Source organism: Macaca fascicularis, chromosome 9 (assembly GCF_037993035.2).
Source record: "Macaca fascicularis isolate 582-1 chromosome 9, T2T-MFA8v1.1".
Lineage (NCBI taxonomy): Eukaryota > Metazoa > Chordata > Mammalia > Primates > Cercopithecidae > Macaca > Macaca fascicularis.
This window is the reverse complement of record NC_088383.1, coordinates 127110581-127125542: the sequence shown is the minus strand read 5'-3', so window position 1 is coordinate 127125542 and position 14962 is coordinate 127110581. Positions and strand designations below refer to the sequence as shown.

Below are 14962 nucleotides of genomic sequence, written 5' to 3'. Positions count from 1 at the left end.
AAAAAAAAATAATAATAATAATAATAAGAATAAGAATTAGTAGCTTATTTGTATTTGGGGGCAGAGATAAAGGGAGAAATGAGTGTGCTAGAGTAATAATGTAATGGGAAAGTTCAAAAAGTTACCCCAGGGCCTTTGCTCTGAATACGAGAGGAATACATTGCAGACTACCTTCCGTCTATCTGTGGAGGTTGGTGACTGGTCAAAAATTGCCTAAGAACACAAACCAGAGCAAATGAGAGGGACAAGAAAATTATAAAACTTCCATTAATGTTTTGCCTTGCTAAAGGTATGGGATCTTTTGCATAGGAAAACACTTTTCTGGGCATTCTTTGGTGGTTAAAAGTTTACAAGGAGACAGTTGATACAAAAGGCCCATATTACATTACATAATAAAGCTTAAACAATGCAGCATGAAGATGCTTCTCAGAAGCTGGAAAGCAAAGAAGCTCTGGAGAGGTGATTTCTCTTATCTGGGAAGACAGGAGAGGGAACACCCAGGCAATGTGGTGACCTTCCAAGCAGACCCCAAGAAGGGAGATGACCAGGGAGACATTCCGAGGAACAGGATGGCAAAGGGGCTTTTAAGAAACAATGATGACTGCGGTTTAATTTTGAGCTGTTTCTTGTGCACAGGGTTGCAATCCCCTCTAATATTTTCAACCTCTATAAACATCTATTTCATGCATAACCCTTGAATTTGTGGTGCTTCAGAGAATAAAGAAGAGACAGGGACCAAACTTGAGGTTAGGTAGGTAGAAAGAAGACGGCAACCAGAAGAAGCAAGATGGGAGTTCAATGGGAGCAGGAATCTGGAGGGAAAACCTACTGCATTGTGGTTCTATAAGGTGCTCAGAAATGTTCATTGAATGAATGAATGCATGAATGAATGAACCCCTGGAAACTTTGGGACAGGAATGCTTGACTTCCAAGAGCCTGTAGGATGGGAAAGTATTGAGCCATTTATTTGGATATTAATAAAAAGAATGCTCTTAGAAGCTTGTAGTACTTGGGAACATCCAGGCTAAAAATTGCTAAGACCTAGATGTTGGGAAATCATCAATAGGAAGTTGAGGATGATTTAAGGTTGAGGATGAGAAGGATGAGAAGTTATGATGCCTGTTCTAGCAAACTGTGCTTTGTATTTCTGCATTTTGCTTACTTGTTTCTGGGAGGAAGATGAGGAAAATTTTTCTTAGATTTTTTTAAAAAACTCTTAATTACATTTAAAATAGAGAGGCCCACTTCCATTAGTAAGGACAAATACTCGATGACATTTTTCCTCTCAAACAAAAGTTGTCATCACAAAAAAAAGGTATCAAGTGATATCTAAGATAAGGTAAACAGGAGTCATTAAATCTCATAGCCTTGGAGTCACGAGAATTTGGTTGGGCATCTGTCTAAAGTCATAAGAGCATTCCAAGAAACCATCTAAAAGGGGAGAACATGGAAAAAACAGCTGATATGTCAACCCAACTTCTTCATAACGACAGAATATATGAAGCTGCCATGTTTGTTCTGTATCCTAGAACTATGGTACTTGGCTAACCCCAGGCCACTGGCTCAACAGAATCATAGCATTATGTTCCTTGATTCAATGAACATGATGTTCTCAAACTAGCAAACACTGTGTTCTCCACTAAAATTCCCTCAAAGTAAAACATACACAGGGTGAGATGAATTAATGGCTGACAGTATTTACTAAATTCCTAGATTCAAACAATACAATTGCCTAATTTTTACTTATTAAAAGTAGGCAATTGTTGTTTTGCACTCAAAAACTCAGAAGAAAGAAAACAAGACTTCCCTTAGCACTGTGGTTTTCAACCAGGGGCAATTTTATCCACCAGGGGACATTTGGTAATATCTGGAGACAATTTTGGTTGTCATGCTCGAGGGGTTCCTGCTGGCATCTAGTGGGTAGAGGCCAGGGAAGATGCTACACATTATACTATGCACAGGACAGCCCCCACGATGAAGAATTGTCTCCCTCTTTATGTCAATATTGCCGAGGTTGAGAACCCTGCGTTAGCACTAAACGTTTGAGGTGCTTTCAATCATTCTTCATTTAACAAGCAACATTTACTAAAGCTTACTGTGTGTCTGATGTGGCCCAGGTACTGTGAGTTCAGAGTCCTGCTCTTGAGAAACTCACAGTTCCCAAGGAGAAGCAGTTAAGAATGGAGGCAATTACAAAGAGGAAAATGTGTTAGTAATGGTATATCTGACATATTTTAGTAACACAGACCAGGGAGAGAGAGGTTGACAATGAGAAGTTGAATGTTTTTAGGAATTGCATTACTACCGTTAATTAATTTATTTATACAACAAAACTTATTAAACAGCCAAAATGTGCCATGCTTAGTGCTATCGGATCATAATACTGTTCTGTGGGTCCCTGACTTGTAATTTTAGAGGTGGAGGACGCCAAACCCTCTAAACACATTTGATTGGAAACTTTATGTTGACAGATACAAAGTGGTTTTCCTTGAACAAAAATAGCAATATTAAAACGAATTTCCTGATCTCCTAGGTTCCTTGGATTGGCCTCAGCACTGCCCAGGATAGGGGCAGAAGATGAAATGGATGCCAATAGGCGGAATGCCAGGTCTCCTATCCTCACCTCTGCCACCTCACTTCAACAAAGCAGCTCTGCATCTTACCTGAATGTCTATAATGAAGCACATTGAGAGATCTTTTTTAAAAAAAATTATCAAATACTGATTTAAGGAATTCACATTGCCATGTTGGAAATCAAGAATGACATTGATTTGAGTTTTAAGGACAACATATTATAGTGGGAAGGATATGACACAGACCGGCAGGAAGGCTGAGTGCTAGTTCAACTCTGCTGCTGATGAGGTGAGTGACCTCGGGCAAGGAGTTTGATCTCTCCAGGCCTCAGTTTCTTCATCTGAAAAAGGCAATGATTATTCTAGATCAGTTCTGAGGTTGCTCTCAGCTGTAAGATGCTGTTATTTATGTAATTACTATGTAATTACTACACAGTGTCCACTGTTGTGTAATTGTATGAAATAAGCAGACTGAGAAAGTATTACACACACAAGGGTAAATACAATCCTTGACCTGGAGGTTAGTTGGAGTGGTGATGGGAGTCCTTTCCAAAGAGAATGGGAACTTCCAAGTTGAATCCATGTAGTAAGTTGGCATAAAAAAAGTTAAGACTTCCCAGTCTACCAAGTTCAAGGTCTGAGAAACATCCTTGGATCTTTCATTGTTCTCATTAAACATCCAAATGAAAAAAGAATTCATTTCTCTCAAGGTTACATGTAAGAGCCTAGTTCCCCTTTTCCTTTACCTTGACAAGCTGCATGGCCTCATTAAGTTATACAACTTTGCTTGCAACTGCATTGACTTCAGCATATCAGATGAGCATGTTTCTAATAACGAGAAATATCATCCCTTTCATTACTTCTTTCATTCATTCAGCAAAGATGTGTTGAACACTTGCTATGAGCCATATGAGGTTGTGCTCTCTTATTCCTATTATCACCCCCTAAAGATGAAGATGGTTTAAAAATGCTGATCACTGGTCCTTCCTGCCATCTGTGTTGTCCAGAAGCATTCCATTTTCTGGAACCACAAGTCACTGAACCTTAGCATTGAAACTTTCCCAGCATTTTCCCTTTTTGTGTTTTATAACTCTATGAAGTCTCATCTCCCCCAGGCTATTGGAACACAGAGCTCAGCTGAGCCTGAAATATACTGAGAGAGAAGAAATTAGAAAAGGAGGAGGGGGGAAGTTAATGGCAAAAGCTATTCACATGGCACCACCCCCACAGGTCCAGCAGGTTCTCTGATATCCTTACAAGCCTGGTTAGTGAGGCATGCCTCCTCGGGGAGGTACTGGGACAGCCAGTTTCTCTAAAGGCCCCGCCAGCCCAAACTTCCTGGAGAAAAACTCACTATCCATAAAACACATTTTGAGTAACACCAAAGTGCACAGTGACCCATAGCTTTCTTCTTCTGAACAAATTGTTTAAAGACCAAGATGTGTTGGGGGAGATACCGGGCACTGGAGAATTAGCAGCAGGTGCTATTTATAGAGCCACTGCGCTCGGCAGAGGTCCCTCTGCCCAGGGAAAGCCATTAATCTTCCCCAGCAAAAGAAAAAAGAAGTAATAAACTTAATAATGATTTAGAGTAAAGGAGGGAGAGAAAGCGCTGAGGCTAATACCAAGGTGGATCTAAGCCAAGAGATTAGTTTCTCTTGGTGGAAAACAACGTGCACACTCACGCGCACACACACAGACACACAGACACACGTGTGCGTGCACACACATGCACTCTCAGTAATGCAGGCCTGGTTCCCTCCTGCCTCCCAAATACCGATCACTGCTGCTCAGTCTCTTAAAAAAGCAGTTAAATGGCTTTTCTTTTTGGGAGGCTGACAGACAAATGTCTCTAAGTAGCGCACTGCTGCAAAGAACACTCTAGATATGCCACGCTAAAGCAGAAAAGTGGAGGGATCCAAGGTTTATTAAACCTTACAACACTGTTATGACACTCACTGCTATGACAGTGAATTAATTCCTGGGTGATGCCCTTTATCAACAAAAAGTGTCAAGATATATTTTGAAAGCATTCATATTTTAGCATAGTTTAACTCACGTTCCAGTGGGGAGACTTAATAGGTCACGAGGAGCTGGAGAAAGTGATTTCTGTTTTCATACATAAAAGAGGGTCCACCAGGTATATCAGCATTCAAATTCCCATTCAGTAAAAGGCATTTTGCATTAGGAAATTCTCTCTTAGAATTCTCATGGATTGCAAACATAAACTATAAAGAGCAAAACACGCAAAAAAATAACTTTTTTTCCAGGAAAGATGCATGAAAATAAATATGCTTCCAAAGGAAGTGACTGTCCTCATTTGGATCTTTAAAGTTCTCAGAGAGTGCCAGTTAGCGGGAAGTATTTTCATTGCAAACAATTCTGCCTTTTTAAATGTTAAGTATCCTTTATTCCTGGACACCAACCAGAGACAATGGAAAGAAAGAAGACCTGGGCATCCAGGCAGAAAACAGGCGGCCTTGTAACGCAGCCAAAATGAATTTAGAATTCTTGTGTGATACAATGTTAAGGCAGGAGTGTTGAGTAGAAATGTGTAATGAACTCCAAGTGGCTGCCTTTCAGATCTCAAGAGCTGAAACTGACTTGACGCCGGAGACCGCTGCTTCCCCTGCTCAAGTATTCAAGTGACTATGGCACCCGGGAATAACAATGAGAACGGCACAAAGACCACCACTTCAGAATGGCGTTCATGGATGGAGATGGGCCAAGTGTGCAGGGCAACAGATCCCCAAAGCACTTTGTGTGTGACAACTTCAAATTTTTGATAGAACTAGATGTTGAAAAAAAATTAGGGATGGATGGCAATTGAATAAGTCTATGTCCCTTTGGGGGAGCTCTCAGGATGTAAGAACACTAGATCTTTCACATTAATATTGCATAATGAGAAGAGCATATTACAGGGTTTTATTAAGTGAAATTCATCTTATTGGACATAGAGTTGTCACTTTGTTGACTCAATTCTTAGCTATATGAAAAATACCATCTAATAATTTATTTATGATAATAATGCCTATCATCTCAATTATTGTTCATCATGACACACTTTACAAGTAGGTCTTACAGGTACTATTATCCCCATTCTGCAACAGGAAAACTATAGTGTAGAGAATTAAGTGCTCTGTGTGAATAGGGTAGTAGCAGAACCCATGCTGGACCATTTTACTTATCAATATGTCATAGCAAATTTAACATGGAACACAAAGTCTCTAAATGACTCTGACAGTCTCTAAATATAGTTATGGTGTCAGTAGGCCAACTGGTTGCTACACAATGCTAATAAGGAAAAGATAATAGGAATAGTAGGTTGAACTGTAAAAAGGAAAAACTAATCTTGCTCCATTTCTTGGCCACAGACCAAATCCTAATTCCATTGAGTTACTTCACAAATATATACTCAGGAGTAAAAGTATTTGAGATAAGGCAAGAAGAAAGATAGGCCAGCAAAGACTCCTTATTAAAAATGGGGCAAAGATTAAAATATCAAGATAATTTTGGATTACTTTTAGGTCAATGATGAATTTTCATAATGGAAGATATCACATCACCATAAGGTAGCAAAAGTATAACTATATTTGAAACTTTCTACCCATATGAGAGGACAGAATACCACATCAAGAATACAGTCACCACCTGCTACCACCCAGATTTTGTGCTTCACACATCCACCAACTTACAGTTACCGTGGTTCTTTGCACTGTCAATATCCAAAGAATGAAACTCACACAAGGCAGAATTGTCTTTGTTCTCATGTAAGGTAGTTTAGAACTTTCTCCTTCTAAAGAGTTTCAATAATGACAGGAACCCATGACCTAATTTTACAGTTGACATTATAGTGAGACTCCATCTATTTCTAGTCCACAGTGCTGTTGACATCCCGTTCCATTTTTCATTGACAGTTCTTTTATTTTCTGTGTAATGACCAATGCCTCTAATTTGCATTTTCCTGTTTTTGAAAATACCCTTTAAAAAACTTGCTTAGTAAAAAGAAACGTTCCAGAAACTAGTTAATAATGGGTAGAAGCATTTCCATGTTTACTTCTTCTAATAAAAACTGATCTGTTTCTAAACCCTTTTTTAAGGGATATGGTTAACAAGCCACACCCAACTTCCATCATGTGCGTTTTGCTTTGTTGGGTTGTGTTTTGTGGGCTCCTTTGACCTGAAGATTATTCTGAGCAATATGCATTTCACCTACTCAGTTCTGTGTGATGCCGGATTCCATCAGCAGGAGAAAGAAGAAGTGGAGAGGGATGAAATGGTAATACACTTTGGATACGAGAATTATATGGAATTACAGAATAGATTTATTCTAGAAGAAAACCACAATGATGGTTCAAAATAATAACATAATGTATGAAACTCTGACAACTCATTTTTAAAATATTTTATCTCTTCCTGGAGTATAAAATTAGTTAGAGACAGTGAGCACATTAGCCTCTATAGTTTTTAGTACTAAGTTACTTCACTGCTATGTGATATTGTGTCAACAAGGTTTTGTGACCATATAAAATGAATAATGTTTTGCATAGAAGTTTTCTCGTTTACTTTTCAGAGTTTCCACCATTGAATTAAGAACAAAAAGTACTTCCTATGATTTGTTTTTGGGTCATTTCTGTGGATACTGGGGGAATCACTAGGCTGGACATGAACATATGACTATTAAAAACACAAAATAGGTACCACACTAATAAGAATTCAACCTAAATGAAAGAAAACAAGCTACTAAAAATCTGGATTCCATGTTAAAAGAATAGCTGAAACTAATGACATTTAATTATTGGTTTAATCTCACAGATTTTGCCATTCTCACATATACATATCAACATTTGTTTTAGGTGAAAATAAGCAAAATTGCACATGACCATTCAATACTGTAGTTAAGATTTGTTCCATGGAAATATTTTAAAAATAGAATCAGTTAAAAATACTATTAAAAATGCTTATGCTAAAGATATTCTGTTTTTCTTAAAGCAGGGGAAAGTTCATGATGCAGTTTTTTTTTTTGAGATGGAGTCTCTGTCGCCCAGGCTGGAGTGCAATGGTGCGATCTTGGCTCACTGCAACCTCCACCTCCTTGGTTCAAGCGATTCTCCTGCCTCAGCCTCCAGAGTAGCTGAGATTACAGGTGCCCACCACCACACCCAGCTAATTTTTGTATTTTTAGTAGAGATGGTGTTTCACCATGTTGGTCAGGCTTGTCTCGAACTCCTGACCTCAGGTGATTCACCCACCTCAGGTTCCCAAAGTGCTGGGATTACAGGCATAAGCCACCATGCCCGGCCGATGTAGATGTTTTTTGTTTGTTTGTTTGAGACAGAGTCTCGCTCTGTAGCCCAGGCTGGAGTGCAGTGGCGCGATCTTGGCTCACTGCAAGTTCTGCCTACCAGGTTCATGCCATTCTCCTGCCTCAGTCTCCCGAGTAGCTGGGACTACAGGCACCTGTCACCATGCCCGGATAATTTTTTGTATTTTTAGTAGAGACAGGGTTTCACCATGTTAGCCAGGATGGTCTTGATCTCCTGACCTCGTGATCCACCTGTCTCGGACTCCCAAAGTGTTGGCATTACAGGCGTCAGTCACTGCACCCGGCCTGTAGATGGTTTTTGAATATTCATCTTTGGGTTGTCGTTGAGAGTTTGACATTACAAAGATGAACACCCTGCACAGAAAATGCAGCAACCTCAATGCACATACCGGACTAGGTTGTCAGTCCACCCACACCAATGAAGGTTGAGATTGCATCAAGGAAGCCAAGTCCTCTATACAGTATGGTTACTGAGAAGTTACAAAACAATTCATTTGGCAAAGAAGTGGCCCAGGTTTGTTCCACTTTGCAATCCTGGCCAGTAGTCCCAACCAGAGGAGCAGGGGTGGCCACATGCAGACTGGCAGCGCCAGCATTCTTTACGATTTGCCCCCAGTCAAGTGGGTGAGCGCCTGTTTGGAAGGCTGATTAATCAGTAATTCAAGGAGATCAAAATCACAAAATTAAAAGACAGAGTTCAATCATATCATGTAATAGAAGGAATGTCCTAATGGCTATGGTGCCCAACACAGGATATAAAGCGAGTGTAAAAGGCAAGATGACCCCTCCTCCACAAACCTGGAGGAAGTGACTTAGTCATTTTACACCAAAGCCCAGAAGGTTCTCTACTCCAAACCTCCAAACAATAACAGTTTACCAAGTCTTCCCCGGTGCTGCCGAGTAAGGCTGTCATGCCAGCAAACTGCTACGATTTCCTTTTTTTAAGAATTGCCAGCCAAACACGTCAAAATGCATATGCAGCCTCCTAGCAGGGACACTTCAGATTTCTAATTTGGCAACGGTCTCCACTCTTGCCTGACACTGACAGCTGATTCCTGAAAACAGGACTGCTCCGCAAAGGCTGCCTGGTTCAGTGAAAGTGAAGAAGGACACCTTCACACAGTCTCTCCATTGAGGCTGTCCTCAGTTTCAGGGCAGCCAAATTGAATAATCATAAAGGCAGGGCACCAACTGGTCTCCATCCTACCCGAGGGCCTTCAGCTGCAGTGTGTCTTTGAGGACCATGTGAGGACCACTCTTTGGCAGAGGCCTGTCTGCTCACACCCTCTGGAAGCTGCATCCTTTGGCCAGGACTCGGTGAAGCAATTTAAGCAACTGCTCTGTTCCTAAGCAGCTTTCAAAGAATGGGAGTTGGATCCTGAACCTTTTCTGCCATATATTTATGTCTGGCTAGTGAAGATTCTTTCATGACTCTGTTGGAACAGACATGATTGCAACAATTCTGAACTTGACTTGATGAATCATGCAGAATATTCACTTGAGTTTTTTTATGATCCCCTGAACAATACTACATCCCTCACAGACTCAAAGACCTCAAAATTTCCCAGTGATGTTACAGGAAGCACTTTTTAAAAATATGTTTTGCTCCCATCTATATCCTACAGAGATGCACCACATGTGTCTTTGCTCTGGTCACTTTGTACCTATTTTGAATGTGAAACTAGATAAATAAAGCCTATGAGGAATTACTTGATAATTCTACATCCAGAAAAGAACATCATATTTATATTCCCTACCTTTAAGAGGTTATTTTCTCCTTTTTTTTTTTTTCTTTAGCAGGGTGGTATTATCCTTTATAATTTCCAGGGAATGTAGACAACTCCAAGGACATTCCAAAAATTATTATTACTACATCCAGATGAGGAAACTGAAGACCTTTTTGTTAAAGGAAGCACAGCCTGCCATCAGCAGAGCTGGGCTGAGATCATGTGAAAATCCATCAGTTCATTATTAAAACCCACTTTAACGTGAGTCTGTCCTCATTGTGATGAGACCAGAGATCAGCATCCCATCAACCTGGCCCAAAAGTGAAAATTTGGTTGGCGGGTAAGAATTTTAGGACAATTATTTCCTAGAAAAACCACAGCCATACACTTCTACAGAAATAGCAAACTCTTCTGCTGGAACATCTCCCTATATTAGATGCTTTGATCCGGCATTTTTCATCTTTATCACTTCCTTAACTCAGTTGCTTTCATTGTCTTTTTGAGATAAGTGACTTTTGTAGTTGGACAATGGGAGATGGTAAGAAAATCAGGAATTAACTACGTAAGTCCAGAAACTGCAGTCCTCAAAATCTGTACACACTTATACACACATATACATATTAATTAAAAACCAAGTCAGTATTAAAAAAAATCTGTGTAGCTTCTTAGTAATTGAAACATAACACGAATGGATACACAGCACTCAGCACAGTCTCTTGCACATATTAGTGCTCAGGAAGTAGTTTTAATGAATCTCATTTTAGGGTATAGGATCTTTGCAAGTCTACCTGATGTGTGCATTTGGGGTATTTGGCAACAGTAACAAAAGAGCACATCTTTCTTTCTCTGAACAGAACTGTAGCTGCTCATGCTGATGTTCCTTCGCTTCTATTAGGTTGGTAAAAAAGTAATTACGGTTTTTGCCATTACTTTTGCACCAACCTAATAATTTCATACCATGTCTTTGGCTCATCCCTAGCTAACAAGATCTGCTAGATGCTGTTTGTAAATTTTCATACAATGAATATAACATTTAAGAAAACTGAGCAATAACATTTTAATGTAAATATATATATACTATGTAATAATAATGTAAAACAAAGTTATGTTGCAAAAGAGAAAAGCAATGGAACTTATGTTGACTTTAGAACTGGGTTAAAAGCCACCCTTAGAACCACAATCTGATGATCCTACATTTCCGAATCACTTTGGGGTTCACAGATGTTTCATGATCGTTGGCCTTTAAGGGCGTTTAGTTGTTTCAGCAATGGGAGCCCTGCCGACCCACAGCAGATCCCCTGGGTAGGAGGAGTAAGACTTCTCTGGTCAGAGGAGTTTTGTTCAAAGTGGAAAATCACCTGAGATACACTGATAGGAAATTTTAATATTTTTAAACAATTAGCTTATACAAGTGCTTAAAGTGAAAGCAGGTAGTCCTCAATGCTCCAATATATTGACTGAATTTCTTAATGGAAAAAAAGGAAGAAAAAAATTCCCAATTGTCTCCTGCTAACTGACAAAGCAGCAGCATATGCTGAATGATCAATTTCTTTGCAGTATTGTTGCTCAGGTAGAATTGCCTCTGTCTTTAAAACAGAATATGCACCAACGAAATCATAAACAGGTCACTCACAGCAAGTCAAAGAGGATTGATTCTAGGGGAGTCTTTTTAAATGACCTTATTTCAAATACTCAGCTTTTATTGACATCTTAGTGTTCTCTCAGCAGAGAGAGTAGCTCCTTGAATTGAAAGCCTGCAACTGTTTTTGTGACGGAACTATTGATTTTTTCCTTCTGATATAACTTCACATATCCGACTGAGTTTCACATCCCATATCCATCAATACCAAATAATTGTTAAAGACCCCCTATAGGAGTTATCTGTAGGCCACATATGTATATAAATATATGTCACAGGTTTTTTTTTTCCCCTAAGACTGCACAATAACAAGAAGCATGTCATAATAAAGTTAACGTATTTATTTGATAAAAAATTTGCCTCTTTTATATCAGGTGACACGCCAAAAATACCAGGAACTGCCAATCCCATGGGAAGAATGGACATAGAGACGTGAATTTCTCGTTTGATTTTTTTAAATTGCATGTTCAGAGAATGTATTATTCCATTTTTTAATTAAAGAAGAGCCTTGTTATCAAAATGCTCTCCCACACATCCTTTCGCGCTAGGTAGCATGAACACAGTTTGAGATGGAAAGAGGCTGTCCAAAGTACTTATTAAGGAACTTTCCTGGCGAACCACTGAAAAATATCCTCAAGTGTGACCATCACATCTGCATCAAGTTATGAAAAAAGTAAGGCTTGTTAACCTGCTGTTTGGAAACCAGAACACTTTTATCAGTTCATATAATTGCTAACCCCTTATTCACTGCTCAACGCTGGAGAGTTCTTTACCTCCTAAGATCCCACTAATTGCTGACAGATTTGATTTCTCCCTGACAGCAGGAGTCCTGTTTCTGGCCTTTACATCAAGTAATTGCTTTATTTTTCTCCCTCTGCTCTAAAAAACGGAATTCCCTTCTCCCCTGCTTGAACCCCTTTAATGGCTTCTTTCTCTGTTATTAAATCCTTGCCATTTAAATCACATTTAGCGATGTTTTGAATAACTGATTCCAATTACTAAGGCTCTTACCAAGAAGCAGCTGAAAACGCAAGTCATTACTTGCCCACAGACAAGCGGCTACACCTTGCAGCCAAGTCTCTGGTGAACTGTATTGTATTTCTCCTCAGTACGGGGCAATTTATACTCACAGAAGGCTGATGTCCAGCAAATATACAGCTGCCGGAGCTGTCTGACACCATCATTTGTGCATAATGGATATTAGATTTTATATTTATTTTATAAATAGCCCAATTCCTTAAAGAAACCATTCCCTTCTTCCCATAGCGTCCGGCAGAGGCCACGTGGAACAACAGCAGAGATGAGTAGTGACCGCCCCATGACCCACCGTTAGGGTGCTCTTCAAAGGTCTAATAAAAGCCACGGCTGGGCCCAAACAAACAGAGCTATGGAGCTGCTGCCTCTGCCAGGGACAGCACTCCACATTGTCAGAATTTGCTTTGACAGTCCACAGTTTGTTTTCCCTTGACATTGTGGAGTTTGGAAGAAAAAAAAAAATCCCTGCCATCTTGTCTTCCCTCTCTTCCCATGATGTTGACTGTTGCTGTCCTTTTTCTGTTCTTTATTTACCTGGCAAAGGGATGTGTCTGATAAATTTCATGATGCAACCATATTTCTCCTATCATTTCAGGATTTAAGGTATTGCGTGGATCCTGTTTCTCAGTCCCATTGGCTGTAAGATGACCAAAAACTAATCTGTTCATTTTGGTAAATTTCATCTGACACAGTGGTTTGGCCTCACTAAAAAATGATGCATTTTTCTGCCCCATTTGCATTGATGAAATATGATTTTCTTGGGCATATTTAATGCAGAAGAGCCTTTGTTTCACAGGTATTTTAGCGGGTATGGCGTAATTTATACCTCTTCAGAATTTAATTTTAAACACTGAATAACCAATTCGTTGTATAGACACATGTATAATGTGTTGGGTTTCAGTGGTACATCAGGTAATCATGACACAGCCTGGCTATCATGGTTACCAGGCAGATCTAACTTAATGAACTGGCAAACGTGAAGGCAGGGCTCACCTTCCTAATTTGATTAACCAACTGTATGTCTCAGCTATGACTGGGGCTAAGGAAGGTTATCACTAATTTCCAACTTGAGGTTATCAGCGAAATTGAAAGATTTCTCAATTCTATATATGACACATAAATGTGAGAAGAGTTTTGTGTGTGGGGCTGTATTCAGGAAGTTTAATGAATGACACCACTATCAAAATAAATTATTCGTGTGACAATTATCTCATATATTGTGCTACATTTTTCTCTACTTTTGTGGGGGCTCAACAGGGGTATAAGAAATTCTGTACAAAATAGAGTGATGACTTTTCTTCCTAAATCCATGGAGATTTTGGTTTTCATCCTTTCATTAAAGTAGGCAGTTTAAGAAAGACTTTTGAAACTCATGATTCTATTATTTAATCATCTTCAAAACAGTGACAAAAACCACAAATGTCTAGAAGGATGTATATGAGGTGTCAGAATGACTCACGCTGCTTGCCAAGTGCCCATGGAGATTCAGGAGAGGCACAGGCACAAAGAAAGAGAGAAAAGCAGCAAATTCACCTGGGATTTTGCATTTTCCATTTTTAAACACTGCCTCTTCAATTATTTACGTTTGATATTTGTGAAAAGTGTTACCTTGGATGGCCCAGAAATCCCAGTCTTATATTTGTCTGAGGAGTAGGATGCCGGAGCAGTGGCACTGCCCATTCTGGAGTCTGGATTATTAATGTGCTTTGTAACCTAAAGGCCAGTACCTCATTCCTTCACTACCAGGGTGGCGCTTTTTCATCCACAGAGAGAAGAAATGTGTTATGATTCTCAGAATGAGTACATATAGCAGAGATGCCCCAGCCTTTCCCAGCATCTATTATAAATAGGTAGCCCTCCATTTCTACCCAACACCGTGCCTGTCTTACACCTCCTAGGCTCTTTGTTGAGAAGTCCATTTGCCAAGGGACTACCAAAACCTCAGAGCTTCTCTTAGGAAGGGTCCCAAAGGAGCACCCCAGGGCAAACAGTGTACTGGAAGGGTGGTCAAGACCAAGCAGCTTTCGGGCTTTAAATGCAAACTCATTTTATCAGACAGCTAGGGGGCAGGGGAGAGTCTTATTAGAGCCGTTTCAGTAGTTAGAAAAACATGATAAATCAGTCAGGCCATTACAAGGACAAAATTGTAATGCAAATGAATGGTCACCACGGTGCTTCAGGACTCAGAATTTGGAGCCAGAAGGCATATATTTGAAATCTGCTATTTATCAGCAATGTAAACTTGGGCAGGTTACTTAATATCTCTACCTTTATGTCCTAATTTCTAATAGGGATAATTATAATAGCATCTACTTCATAAGATGGAGGATTACATTAATTAAGCTTGGAGAACACTTAGAACATGCTCCTGACATGCTATAAAATCACCAAAAGTACAGCTTTCATGAGTTCACCCCAGCGCTGCCTCTCCCTGACCATTTCCCCTCCCTGAGTGACATTCCCTTCTCCTTATTTGCTAGTACCAACTCAGAGTCCTACTGTGTTTGCTTTCTTTTTCCTTTCCCATCAAAACTCATGCTCCAAAGCTGTATTTAGTTTAAGGGAGAAAATGTTAGTATCTTGGGTCATTCTTACCAAAGATATTTGTGCATTAATAGGGATATAAAACTAGGACAAATGAAATATAAATGGTGGCCTCTTC

At 39.6% G+C, this 14962-nt stretch overlaps 1 protein-coding gene across 1 annotated transcript in view; it reads right to left on the bottom strand.

Annotated features, from left to right (window-relative positions):
- The window catches only part of LOC107130900 (protein CASC2-like), a 160927-nt gene that overhangs the window by 88289 nt on the left and 57676 nt on the right, over nucleotides 1–14962 (bottom strand).